The 14,917-nt window shown below is 40.4% G+C and overlaps 2 long non-coding RNA genes across 3 annotated transcripts; both read right to left on the bottom strand.

Moving 5' to 3' along the window:
• Positions 1 to 426: 426 nt before the first annotated feature.
• Positions 427 to 3,858, bottom strand: LOC121856229. Of its 2 annotated transcripts, XR_006086927.1 has the most exons (3): positions 3,573 to 3,858; positions 3,206 to 3,279; positions 427 to 3,024 (listed from the first exon to the last, which is right to left on the bottom strand). It is a non-coding gene; the product is annotated as an uncharacterized LOC121856229 (long non-coding RNA). The 2 variants fall into 2 exon arrangements; XR_006086926.1 differs by having other exon boundaries at positions 3,206 to 3,858.
• Positions 3,859 to 5,391: 1,533 nt separating this feature from the next.
• LOC121856228 lies at positions 5,392 to 14,784 on the bottom strand. Its single transcript, XR_006086925.1, has 3 exons — positions 6,478 to 14,784; positions 6,266 to 6,316; positions 5,392 to 5,992 (listed from the first exon to the last, which is right to left on the bottom strand). It is a non-coding gene; the product is annotated as an uncharacterized LOC121856228 (long non-coding RNA).
• Positions 14,785 to 14,917: the final 133 nt, after the last annotated feature.

Here is a 14,917-nt window from a genome sequence, read left to right as displayed (position 1 = left end):
ATCGACAATGTCCGAGCTTTTGTTTGCAAACAAACATCAAAACACCAACTCTCCAATGAGGAATAACTACTCTCTTTCAGTTGAAAAATCACCTTTGTTGCTCAATAAACACTCTAAACAACACCACATGTGTTCCCGTGTACCTGCAAGTAAAGAAAAAAGACATTAAAATTCACACAATGATACAATTCCTATTATTCAACACATTGACTAATGTCAACACCTTTACTTTACATAAAATCATATTACATTAACTAATCTCAACTTTTCACACATTACCTTCATCTTCTCATGGCCAGCTCCACTTCTTCCGATGCCTCAATCACTTGTTGTTGTCGTCGTCGTCATCCTTCTACCTTGTGTGTTTCTAGTTCACACACCATCTCCCACTCAAAATGCACATCAGGCCACAAAGAAAACACAAAATTCAACTCAAATACATATATTCTATACACATAGCAATATAATACAGTACAGTACATCAATTGCTGCTTCAAACATCTCAGCTATACATTCAAAGGACAACTTCTCGGTTCCAGTCACAGGGACAACGGCTATACGTTCAAAGGACATCATCTTCTCGCCTCCATACACCCAGGTCACATGGACGACGTCCTCTCAGCTTCACACACCCCAGGCAAAGGAACAGCAGCTATATATTCAAAGGACATATTTTCGGCTCCATACACCCCAGTCACACGGACAACGTCTTCTCAGCTCCAGTCACAACGACTATACGTTCAAAGGACATCATCTTCTCGGCTTCACACACCCCAGGCAAAGGGACAACAGCTATATGTTCAAAGGACATCTTCTTTTCGGCTCCATACACCCTAGTCACATTGACGACTTCTTCTCGGCTCCATACACCCCGGTCAACGTCTTCTCGGCTCCAGTCACAGAGACAACGGCTATAGGTTCAAAGTACATCATCTTCTCGCCTCCATACACCTAGGTCACATGGACGACGTCCTCTCGGCTTCACACACCCCAGGCAAAGGGACGACGGCTATATGTTCAAAGGACATCTTTTCGGCTCCATACACCCAAGTCACATTGATGACTTCTTCTCAGCTCATCACAAGGACGACAGCTATACGTTAGAGGACTTCTTCTCAGCTCCATACGCCCTAGTCACAGGGACGAACGACTATACTTCAAAGGACATCATCTTCTCGGCTCCACTCACAGGGACAACGGCTATACATTCAAATGACATCATCTCCTCGACTCCTTGCACCACGGACGACGTCCTCTCGGCTTCACGGGGACGACGGCTATACGTTCAAAGGACATCTTCTCGGCTCCAGTCACCCCAGTCACTGGGACGACGGCTATATGTTCAAAGGACGTCATCTTCTCAATCACGGGGACGGCACCTACACGCAATCCTCGACATCAACTTGGCCACACCGACTTCACCCCCCTCACTTCAATCTGAAAAAGAGAAAACATTTACCAAATTCCAATTTCATTTTACTCCCCCACTAAGGATGGAGGTCACAATGACCCTTTCTATCAAATTTATCACAGGTACGAGGCACTAGCCGCGTGCTTCTTCCCGGCAGAGCTGGACAATATTTCCCAAGGTCTGCTGCGCACTCACCCGCCCACAAAAATCACTCCTGGGGGACACCGTCCGCTGGATGTCCACCGCAACTCCGTCTGCTCCCGCCGGATCTGTGGGACAAATGGCATTCTCCATCGGACGCACGACAAATATGCCGCTTCTCCGGACGCTTGCAAACCGACGCGACCGTGTCGGTACGGCCCAGAGGATGAACCCTCACATGCTGGGTCTCCATAAACAGCAGTACGTACCTGACGAGGACAACGCCGTACACACGAAAGTTTGTTATAACCGAGCTGCTGCAAATCCACTTTCTTACAGCAAATACTGGCCTTTCGTCCTCTGCTCTTTCCTATCTGGATACGTTGCAAACTCTTCGTGGTGCTTCAAATATATCATATACAAATCAGTCTGGTGATGCCAACTTGCTCTAACTGCAATATCCAATACGTGCCACGGCCTCCTCGTTCCTCTTCCAATTTACCCACTCTCCTCTCAACATGGTGCACCAAAGTCATCACACATCCATCTTCAACTGCCTCGGTTATTCCCTCGCTCTCGCCGCCTTCCCTGCAACTCACTTCCTATCTTCACAAAACCTTTGCCCGTCGTCTTCCATTCGTTAACCAACTGTCTCTCCACCACAGCACCCTTGTCCCAACCTAATGGCGACTCCCACTACGTGTGCTGCTTCCAAAGAGACGGCTCCAAAACGTGTCTGCAACCGATGGATAACTCCACTGAAAAAAAAAACACAATCTTCGTGCACCCACTTCAAATCCACCCCTTTCCAACACACTTCCTGCCCTAAAACAAACCACCATTTACCAAAAAACATCTTCATTCTTACCTAGGCTAAGCCCATGTCTACCAACACCAAACTTCTTCTACCACTCACAAAAATTTACTCGACAAATCGTTTTGTACGCTTTCGCACAAAAACCAGAATCCCACAACCACTTTCCCCTAAATCAAACACTCTTACACATTTCACCACAAACTTTTAAGGCACTCCATACGCGTCCGGTATAAACAACTACAAAACATTCACCCAGGCTAGTACCAACCATTACACAGCCTCCAGTATGTAACAACAGTACTAACCTACTACCAACAAACATCCACTCAACACATTCACCCAGGATAGTACCAATCATTACACAGCCTCGAGTGTGTAACAACGATACTATCCTCAAACACAACTTTTACTCTCCACATGTGCACTTTCATACAAATAACTTCCATTTACATCTTCATGCCTTCTCCCCACAAAACATTTTCACTCTAGTCCCAGCCCCAAAACATTCCACTCAACTTACAAGTCGAAAATCTTGGCCAAATTCAAACTCCTCAACTGTAAAATTCTCCAGTCCTTGCCCTTTCGCTCCCTTGCCGACAAGTACGCCCTCACAAATAACAACCACGTACTGCCTGCCTCCCTCTTCCAATCGTATCTGCAACACAAAAAATTAATATTAACACATGCATATCACCAACACATTATTCTATTGCCACAAACACGCATAACAAATTCATAAACATCAAATACCCAAACCTTTCCACACTTCACGCCCTATATACACAACTTTCTTCCACTCAAATCAACAGGACACAAAAAAGGCCATTTCTACTCACTTCATCGGTCACGTCTCGTAAATCCATTTGGCTTTTAGCCTTTTTCACCACGGCTGGCCCCATCCATCACATCACTGTCGACATTAACAAATAAAATAAACATTAGTCAAAAACTTATTATGACACCACAAATAACTTTCTTACTTATACCTCATTAAATAATACACAAACAATCTACCAAACTCACCTCATATCAAAGTAAACCCACAAAATATTACCAACATCTTCCCCTTCAACGAACAATTCCATCACTATTTTACGCCTATCACTCATTCGTAAACCACACCTTCAACACAAACCTATCTTTCTAACCTACCAAAATCAACAAAAACATACATTTATACAATACCTTTTCAATTTTCTTTACCTTTACACCTCAAAACACAATTCTTCACCTCAGTCACCTCTACCCACCCAGTAGCGCTCAAAAACTGCCTCCATTCTCTACTCTGAAATTTAAACAAACACCATTAAACGACAACAAAAAATACAACTCCTAACCATATTAACAACCATTCATCTTCAACAGTCTCGGGGTGGTACCATCCCACCACCAACTTTTACATTATTGACCAAGCCTCTTCACTTCAATATAAGCAAACCATACTCTTTCAATTTCACATAACTCCTACAAACACAAACTTTCAATAATCACTTGCCTCCAGATAGTGCTTTCGCGACCACACTTCCAAACAACTCCACGACGTATACCCATTTTACCTACAAAAAAAAAACATTAAATCAAATTTACGCCTCTACAATATTACTAACATTTCTATTACCTGCTATTGTAGGCACACATTCCATATTATTAAACCTATGCCATCTAAAACTACCCTATCATTCATGCTAAAAATTATATTTACATTTGACATTAAGTCTCCCAAAAAAATAACATCAACTATAATAAACTCAATTTCTTACAATCAATTCACTAGGTACCTAAAAATCTTTACTCACACAATCGATATTCCAAGTCCCACCTCTAACGTATAGAATCACATCATGCGGCGCAGCGCAGCGCAGCACACCACACCACTTGCCGCCTTATTTTAAACCTCTGCTACTTCACATGGCTACCACAAAACATACCTGCAAACAGATTTCACAACAAAATATTAGTAGTCCTAAACCACTTATACAATTTTCTATAACGGCAACCCTTACACAAAAGTCATCCTACGCTCCCTGGCAACATCACCTTTCCAACACCTCAATTTAGTCTCACATATAAACCACAAACTTTGGCCAACAGTCTCATAGCCTTCAACAAACAATCCCTACCATAATTACAATATCATTGTCTACTCCTAATGGGATTAGTGCAGACGTCTCATACACGTCATAAGGCTTGGCTATTTGGCCCAAACTTCTTACCGCGAGCTCCTAACAACATATTTCATGACCTACAACTTTCAAAACTAACTTTCCATAAAACCTTCCGATTTAAATAACAAATTATAACATTTAACATCACCGTACGAAGTGTCGACACGCTCCTCTCACCCATTCCGCCATATTCCTCCACCACCAACATGAAACAGAAACAAATGTTACAAATAATCTGCTCTTCAAATAAATACACAATATCCATGCAACTTCAATTAACCAATCTTCCTCATTCCACGACAATACTTACACCTTTACTGCCTCTCATTTCAGTCCGGCGTTCATGTCCCTCTCCATTATCAAACACTTGTTAAGGACGGCAACAACTCCTGCACGATATATACAACACAATTAGTACAAACACAACTTAATACAAAAAATAACAAATACAACACGACCAAATTCGATATTCAATTTTCATCTCAATCTCACACACACATTCAGCCACTTAAGACCATACATTACGAAGTGTCGACACGCTCCTCTCAAATTCCGCCATATTCCTCCACCACCAATATGAGTTACAAATAATCTGCTCTTCAAATAAATACACAATATAGTGCAACAAGACTTCCTCATTCCACGACAATACTTACACCTTTACTGCCTCTCATTTCAGTCCGGCGTTCATGTCCCTCTCCATTATCACACTTGTTAAGGACGGCAACAACTCCTGCACGATATATACAACACAATTAGTACAAAGGACCAAATTCGATATTCAATTTTCATCTCAATCTCACACACACATTCAGCCACTTAAGAATACATTACCTTTAAGGAGATGGTGCTCGTTCCAACACTTGGCTCCTTTCAAACATCAAAGGCTTCTCCCCCACCTCTGGATGGCTACCATAAGTCCACTTGCTTAGCCAACACAGTCTAGTGCCCAGCTCCATACAGGTAGTAGAACCGCCCAACTACACAGCATCCCAACTTCATGCTTGCCTTCATGTCTCATTAGTTAAGTGACCACAAACCTCAAGGGCCGTCACATTTTGGGTCGAGGGCATACAACCCCAAACATTTTCTTGCCAACTTACTGCAAGCTCCAACAACTTTTCCCTGAATACGAATTCGCAACTTTCGATTTACAACAGGTACCTAATTTACTGCTAGGTCAACAGGGACACAGGGGTCTAGGAAGTGTGTCCAAACCACTTTCCACCGGCCTGGGATTCGAACCCGTGACTCTCACTTGCGAGGCGAGAGCGGTACCGCTCTACCGCCGGCACCCCCTCTTGCTCCAATCTCCAAATCTTTGTACCCACACCCTTCCAATCTATTACACACAAACTAGTCGTCACTCCTTCCATTTCCAACGCCGCCATACTGCGTCCGTCCACTCGGCTCTAGCCGACACAATTCGCCCAAGTTCCTCCACCGCCAGACACCAACCTGAAAAAAACCAACTCGTTACCCTTTTATCCTCACTCAAAGTATCTTTAACCATTTACATTCCAAAATAATCTACAGCCGAGGCACACAACTTTGACATCGAGTATAAACGAACAACGGCTCAAATTAGGCTACATTACCAAACTGAGCCACAAACTAACTTCAACACAATGCTTTATTTTAGTGCCAACTTTCTATTACTCTACGGCCAAAAATCAATTTACAATTTCACAAAAACAATTTTAATAACTTCCAATTAACAAGATCACTTACCCATCAGTCTACCTCAAAATAATAATACCTGCTCCTTCCACCTCCAACAACCTGAAAAAAATTTAATCGATTATTACCCAATATTTAAAACTCAAACTAATTCTCAATACTATTATATTACCCATGAACCACTTATCAACTTTCCTATTACATCTACAACTATCAGCTGCGACTTCACTTTAGTCATCAACAACACCTTCCATTTTAAATACCGTATTCACACAGTCGTCACCGTAAGTGTGGACGCGCTAGGCTCCACCTCAAACCGTCTGCCACGTTCTCTTCTTTTTTCCACAGTATAAGCCATTAGTCTTCCATACATACACCTGCAATAAAACTCACTAATTATCACTTTCTCAAAACCCAATGTCAAATTACATTTCATTTCATCCAACAGTAGTTACGACTCAACCTGCAAATTTTCACTTACATTTCAAACTGCCAATTTAAAACTACTCAAACCAAAGCATATACAATTAATCAAACTCTAATCTGCCTAACAATGTTACCTTAACCCAAACGGCCACCTCACCTACCCTATATCTACGACAATTTCATACTAACCTAAAAACACACAACCGAGAGTGTAGTACCATTATATAGCCTCCAGTATATAACAGCACAAACACAACACCTACTCACAAATTTCCCTCGCCTTACTTATTCCTAAACTACAACTTCCGGTCAATCCAACCACTTCTCTGCAAAAATCAACCTCTCCCCTACCTAGTTGGCTCCAATTTAACGCTCATGCGCCAGTCCTCTACAGCTTCCTCCTTGCGGTTCGTACAATCTGAAATAAACTACTACAAAATCTTAATACACGTACACTACATTTTATACAAACTAGTCATTAATACAATTTTCTTCACTAATTGCGCACACATACGAACATTTTTCAACTTCACGCCTTAATCAATCTTTTATTACAAAAATACTACCTTTGCTTTCTTTAATACTTATCCTGACAGTTATACGCCCAAAAACAGATCACCCAATTTCCTTTACATGCAGCCTTCCATCACAAAGTATTGACAGGTAAAATTACGAACACGAGACCCAGAATAAGGTCGGTGGATCTTTGGCCGACTGTGCATTCAAAACCTACGACTTTCAGCCGCTTATTTTACATACAAATTTCTTTTTAAACTAATTTCACCCTTTTATAGTCTACACTCGTAATTATAGCCATTATTTTTGTTTTTAATTATCAAAAATTCACACCACACACTACGCTCTCTTCCTACAACGCACAAAAACCTATACATTGTCACAATATTTATTTTCCTAACTACTATCACGTGGCCATTCCAATGATTATATACCGGTTATCAAGCCACACTCCAAACTCGTTTCACGCTAATAACCCACGTTCTAACGCTTCCCTCACAATACATTAACTAATCAAATATTAGTAAACAAGTACTTGTAATCGAGACCACACCATTTGCTTTTCTAGTCCACACTACACTTATTAAGAATTAACTAACTCAACTCGAGCTCGAAATATGGTTATTCACGTCAAATCCCTATCTTTTCATCACTAAGTAAACTCTCAATATTTATAGTCACTTACCTGCAGTCCTTTCCCCTCGTTCATCTCCGGTCGCTGGCGGAATAAGTATTTTCTTCACTTCCTCTCCGATTTATGGCATCAAAACACACAAACACATAAATACGGCATCTTTTTCAATTCACCGATTTTCAACATTTAACTATGATCTGTCCTACTTCAAGGTACAGTAATACAAAATCTATTCGTCTTATGGACAGTCAATCACAACCGTCTACACGAATAAACAAATATTATAATATGCACGGATTTCAAGTGCGTATCCAAACAACTTTAGCTCAAGAGGATATTTCAATCTCCAAAAACCAAGTAACTACATCGACTTACAATCTTGACGCTCTCGTCAATTCACTTTCCGTCACTTAATCTCAATGAGCTTTCTTACAAAAACGCAACACATTCAGCTAATTTCATAAAATTCACTTTAAATTTTCAAATCACTTGCCACGAAACATCAACGTTATTTCAATTAAACTAACGTATTTACAAAAATATTCTCTACTCCATGAACTTAAACACCTTCACAAACTCGCTAATTAATCACAAACACAGAAGGATCCTTAAATAGGTTTCACAGACCACAAGCCAAATACACCATACAACTTGTGTTAAAGAACTCACAAAAACGTTTAAGAAAACCGTTCAACTAACTGCGGAACGAACAAATGTCTTAACACCACTTTATAAGCACTTTTCTTTTCTTCTTCACTTTGTACTGTAGCTAATACTACCACCAGACACTAGTATCCGATTGTAACTGATTCATCCTTGCTCGTCCAGCCTTTAAATACCCTACCTTCCCGCCAACTCGCTACTGAACCGTCAAATTAGTCGCTCACTCCTCACTGAATCCGCTCATTCGAATAACTTCCAATTTTCACCATTTTATTCTTCACCTAGGCGTCACAGTACAAGGATACATTGAAAACTCTCGTGTAATCTTCAACATTATTAAAACAAACTCCATTTCGTAAACTATAGTCCAAATTTCTCCAGCTCAAAACCGCCAGAGTCCTGCTTTCCGAATCCCCGGGACCCCGAACTTCTCCAGTAAACACCGGCACAACCAAACGAGGGGATTATCACCAACTGCCACATAAACTACTCTTGGGGATTTACACCGAACAACAAACACCACACAATTTGTGATAAGAAAACGAACCAAAAAGTTAGGAGAGCAACTCACACACTACAGTGGCAGTATCGTAGTCAATAAAGTTTCCTTCCAACATGGAAATAACAACATACCCTACAACCACTCGCATCTCCATTCCTTGGTGACAATTACGAACGGTCAATTTAATAAAGTCACGACCCGAATAATGTTTACACATTACCGTCAAAGGTATATATTTATAACTTAATTATAACAATTAAAAAATCACACTTCAAATCGTGGTAACATTCTCGTATGTATTTACTAACACCATCTTACGTGTACTAATCCACATGATACTAAATGTTATATAATAATTCCTTGAAATAAATGTACACTATATTACCAGGTACCACATTTACTCTCCAAGGTGCTGTACTGTACGTGTGAGGCCTGAAATCATTATCAAATTGTACGAGTTTCACCTCTCTAACCACACCCGATGTAATTGACTCTCCTCGGAGCAAGTTTACGAGTACAGTATATTACATTCATCTGCCGAGTACAAACAACACTTACCACTCTACTTTGTTTTAATGTGTATGTTCGGTTCCTGTAACACATGTGTATCTTTGAATACTCACCTGTAAGATTTAAAAGCTTTGGAGAGTTTTAGTGTTTCTGCTGTTTAGTTAATTACAAGTAAACGTTAATAATAACTCAATGGTTCATTCTTCTTCTTCTCTCTTTATCAATGTACTTTTTATGCTATTGTCTTCAATTTTAGGACTTTTTTATATAACAATAATACTATTTTCATGTATATGTCTCTTAACAATCGTCTGACACTTCAAGTGAGGCCAATATTACTCTTGTAAAACATTTCATACATTCACAATTTCTACACAGATAAGTAAGGCAGTGAATACATTTTCACACCTCCTCTAAATACGCTTTTCTAATATTTTTTTTCACGTTATACACTTCTTTTATGTCACAATAAACTTTCAATCATTTACTCGTCATCAAACAGCCATTTGCACATCCGGATTGGCAAACCTGCCGGCGTTACAACCATTCGCATGGTGCGACCTTGACGTCATAAAAAGGTATGTTCCCAGTGGCTAAAACTTACCCTAACAAACAGCTTGTGATTGGTCAGGGAATGTGGACCGCCTGTATATAATGCCCGGTAGACGGCCTGAGAACACAGAACACTGGTGCGCGACGACCATACAACATCTATAGTGTTAAACTCTACTCAATATTGTAAGTAAATCTTGAAGTATTTAGCTTAGAAATTATTGGTTTGTGAATATGAAGCCTCAGTTTGAACTTTCACTTGACAAAAATGGTAAATTTTATTGGTCTTTGGATATTAACAAAACTAAACCTTTTAAGGAAGTCTTGTGTTGTACCATTCCACCAGGATAAAATTACATTAATCTTACGTTTTATTTCATCTCTAGAACACGCTCGTTAGACGAACGTGGGACCTATACGAGTTGACCGAGGAAACTGCAGTGTGACCTCTACCCCATCAGAACAATCGAGAGATTCTACAAAAGTTGTCTTGGTTTCTTTAACTGTTGCTGGAGAACACCATCGGAAGAATTTCTTGCCTACTCGAACCCTACCCCGGTTACTGGGAGGTGGATTCTTTCCACAACTTGAGTGAAAATATTCTTGTTACCTAGTAAGTGTTAAACTACAAGCAATTTGTCTCTTCAAAAAGATGCTTTCCAGCATTTTTGTTATTTCTTCAACTCCCTCCCAGACCCCATTTGTGGGTCATAATCTGTGTCCAGGTGTATTCCCAGTAAAGAGCTGTGTTGTATTATATTCTGTGAAAGTAAACCCAAATATGTTTGGGTTGAGTACATATTGAATATACAATGTATGTAACCAATAAGAGTTTAATAAAATTGTTCTACTTGTATACCACTTATGTTTTATGGAATAATTTAATTCCTAGATTTTACGGAATCAAAACCTTGAGTAGAATAAAATCTGAAGTACGTCTGCTATTTGTCAAGTTAGTCCTGAAATACGTACTATACTTTAAGATATTAAACGCTTTTACCTCTTGGCAAACACCGCTATATTCATCTTAAAATGTAATTACGACCTCACCCAAATGATGAGATTAATGTGCTGGTTTATACTTTCTAATCTTTTAAAATGCCCTTTCTCGTAGCCAGAATGGGCAAAAAACGAATACCCTGTACTGTAGTTCGATCTTCACTGGTTTAAACTAATCTTGATATAGTCTGATAACACCAGAAGTAGTGAAATAATACATTCCAAACAAGATATTTGAATGTGTTACCTAGAAATAATATGAACTTCCATCATTGACACACCACTACAGTACTAAATATTGACCCGAAGTCTTTCATTTAACACGACCAATGTGAAGTCGAAATTAGAGTAAAATTATAAGTCTGCTCATATAGTAAATTTAAGAGTTGCAATCTGTAGTTTGGACAAATCTTAGACCCTTCGTCTACTCAACCTTGACACCTCTATCTACTCTTCCTTGACATGCCTCTCTCCTCTACTCTACCTTGACACACACACACTCCTATCTGTACTCTACCTTGACACACCTCTCTCCATGTTTTAATCCCTACCCCTTAAAATCGATTTCTTCTACTTGTTCAGCCACTCGGGTCACCAAATCTTCCTCTTCCACAAACCACACTTTCTCCTTCAGTAACCTACAGGGGCTCTTCTCTTCCCAGCTGAAGCCGGTTCTCTGTTGTGACTTCAAGATTACCTCACTTTTCGTCTCCCTACCATTGGCCTGTTAAAACCCAAATATATCATCCCCTAAATTTAAGCTACTGTTTTACATTAATATATTTTCTTCCATTTATAACGTTCTCATTACACTTTTGTGTATGACTTTTCTTATAGAGCAATTATGAAAATTAAAGTGCCCAATCCCAATTTTAACCTCTGGACATCATTTTGACCTGGGCTCATTAACCTGTTCCTCTGCTATACCCCACACCTGCCAAAAAATATCCATGGATATCTACAGCTACCCAGTCATCAGTACACTGTCACTTCAAACGTGCCAATGTTTAACAGGTTCCAATATGTGCCCATTTGTTAAGAAAACATACTGATAGTCCAGAAGTGTATCTTGAAGTATTTGGCTTTTCAATTATTTGTTAGTGATTCTAAACCATAGTTTGATTTTTCTCTTGACAAAAATGCTAAAGTTTATTAGTCTATGGATATTAACAAAACTATACCTTCTAAGTCTTGTGTTACACCAGGGTTAAACTACATTAATGTTCTTGCTTTTTACTTTATCTCTAGCACACGCTCTTTACACGAACGTGAAGCCTATACGACTTGACCGAGCAAGCTGTAGTGTGACCTCGACCCCATCAGAGCGATTGGGAGATTCTACAGCAGTTATCTTGGTTTTTAACTGTTGCTGGAGAACGCCATCGGAAGAATTACTTGCCAGCTCTACCGCGGTTAGTGGGAGGCGGATCCTTCCCACAGCTTTAGAGTGAGTTTCTGGTTTCCTACCAAATAAGTGTTACACTACAAGCAACTTGTCTCTTCAAAAAACTGCTCTCCAGCATCTTTCTTATTTCTTCAAGACCCGTAAAGAGCTATGTTTCATTATATTCTGTGCAAGCAAAGTCAAACGTGTACGGGTTGAGTACATATTGAATATATAATATATGTAACCAATGAAATTATTCCATTTATATTTTTTATACCATTTAAATCCTTTATTATACCGAATCAAAATAGAATAAAATCTGCACTACGTCTGCCATTTGGAAAGGGTCTCAAATACTGTACTTAAACGCTAATACCTTTTAGGAAATACCGCTCTATTCATCTTCAAATAGTATTACATTTTCACAACATAACCCAATGATGAAATTAATATGCTGCTTTTTACTTTCAAAATACACATTCTCGTATCGACAGTGGCCCTGTACTGTAGTTCGATCTTCACTGGTTTAAACTAGTCTGATAACACCAGAAGTGGCAAAATACTAAATTCCAATCCACATATTTGAAAATCTAACCTACAAATATGAACTTCCATCTGACATAATAGACCACTACAGTACTAAATAATGACCCGGTCTTTCAATTTAACACGACCAAGGTTCAGTCCAAATTATAGGTCTGGTCATGCAGTGAATTTAACATTTGGAGTCTGTACTTTGGGCAATTCCAAAAACCTTTTCTTCTATTGCATTTCCGCCACAACGTGTATTTTATTCTATAAAATTACCTTTTACTTGTTTAACATTGGAAAGACTTTGAAATTGAGGAAAAATTGGCATTAAAAAAACACTGGGTTCAACATGTAATGACCACGGTCGTGCATGTTACTTAACGTAAAATCGGACGATTCTTATTACGCTCAAAACGGTCGGTCGGAACACCGACATAAAACAGCCGTGGCTCTGAGGTGAACAGGGATATTTAGGGCAAGGTATAGTGGGAACTACAGAAGGAGAATGAAAGCGGAGGCTGGTTTGTGGGTTAACGTGTAGCTGTGCTTTCTTTATGGAGTCGCCCGTCTGACGCGTTTCATTTCTCGTCGCTTCGGGATGTCCGAGTCCTCCGTTTTCTCTCCGTCGTCACAGTGCACCCACAGACTTTGTTATTCCTTCGTATAACGACACACAATTGGAAATTGCAGCTGTGGTGGTATGTGTTAAGGCAACTTAGATATGTCTCATTATAGTTAGAAGATCCATTAAGTGACGTTCAAAGCTTCAACTGTCTTTGTTGTTAGTAAAACCAGTCGAGTCTGTCAGTACGAGTGGCTTGTCCTTGGGGATAGCTACAAGTTTCCAAGTACTACTGAAATTAGATCATTTTGATGCCCAAACATCAGATCGAATTTACCAAGAGTATTGAAACACTTTGACCTACCCATGACTCCAGCTGCTAACCAGTCACCCCCCCCTCCCCCTCTTGCTCGCGGCCTACTCCACCGCCGCCTGGCATCACTGCTGGCTACCTAGCCTGCCCCTGTCCACCTGCCGGGGCCCGTCCAATCCGGTTCTCCGCATCGATTGACCACCGTGTGGACGTGCTAATGGACTACGTATCTACGCCGAGAACAACGTCCGCGCCATCGCACTACAAGATATGTCCCTTAATATTGTCAATGCCTGGCACTTAACACATTAGGGACCTGCCACGCTTTGCCATAAACATAAATCTTACCGGGAATTCCCCACGAGCTCCTCTTTCTGTCACTTGCTGACAAAACCCATGACCCTTCAGACTTTTACGCCCTCAATGCACGAGTCGTAAAAGCCGAGCGCGAACTCCGCACGCTTCCCGGATAGGCACTGTAAACGCTTCTTCACCTTGCACGGGATGTAAGGGGGTGCCCAATAAACTAACCCCCCCTCGGGGGCAATCTGGAAACTCTTGGGGTATTTGTGAACTGGAAAAACTGCCAGTGTTATGAGTGTGAATTAAAGACCGCATTTCATCAACGGTGGTGCACATTCTCTCGTACATTGTGGAAACTGTACAGCCCAGTGATTGCCAACGGAACATTACAAAAACGTGACTGACCACTCAAACGGCAGAGTATCTTGAGATGTAGGCTTGTTGTGGTAAAAAAAAAGGTTTTGTCGGGTATTCTTGGTACCGTTACTGTTCGGCTCTGACATACGACAGATCTGATGTTCCAACCGGTGACTGTGGGGAGTGGAGGATTCCTTACCTGTTAAAGGGATTTTCATGGGTATTGTTATAACAGTAGGTACAGATTGGGTGGTACACTCACCCAAAAAAGTCCTGTCGCGAACCCCGAAGCATTTGTGGACAGAATAATGTATCGGTGTCTACTGCTTCGAGTTCGCGACGGGACTTTTTTGGGTGACTGTACCTTGTAGCGTACTGTAAGTGGCCAGTTGTCAATTCTTTTGTATGGGCACACAAACGTACGTACATGTCAATATCTCACAATGCA

The sequence above is a fragment of the Homarus americanus genome, unplaced genomic scaffold (genome assembly GCF_018991925.1).
Source record: "Homarus americanus isolate GMGI-L3 unplaced genomic scaffold, GMGI_Hamer_2.0 scaffold48016, whole genome shotgun sequence".
Classification (NCBI taxonomy): Eukaryota; Metazoa; Arthropoda; class Malacostraca; order Decapoda; family Nephropidae; genus Homarus; species Homarus americanus.
This window is presented reverse-complemented; position numbering and strand designations above follow the sequence as displayed.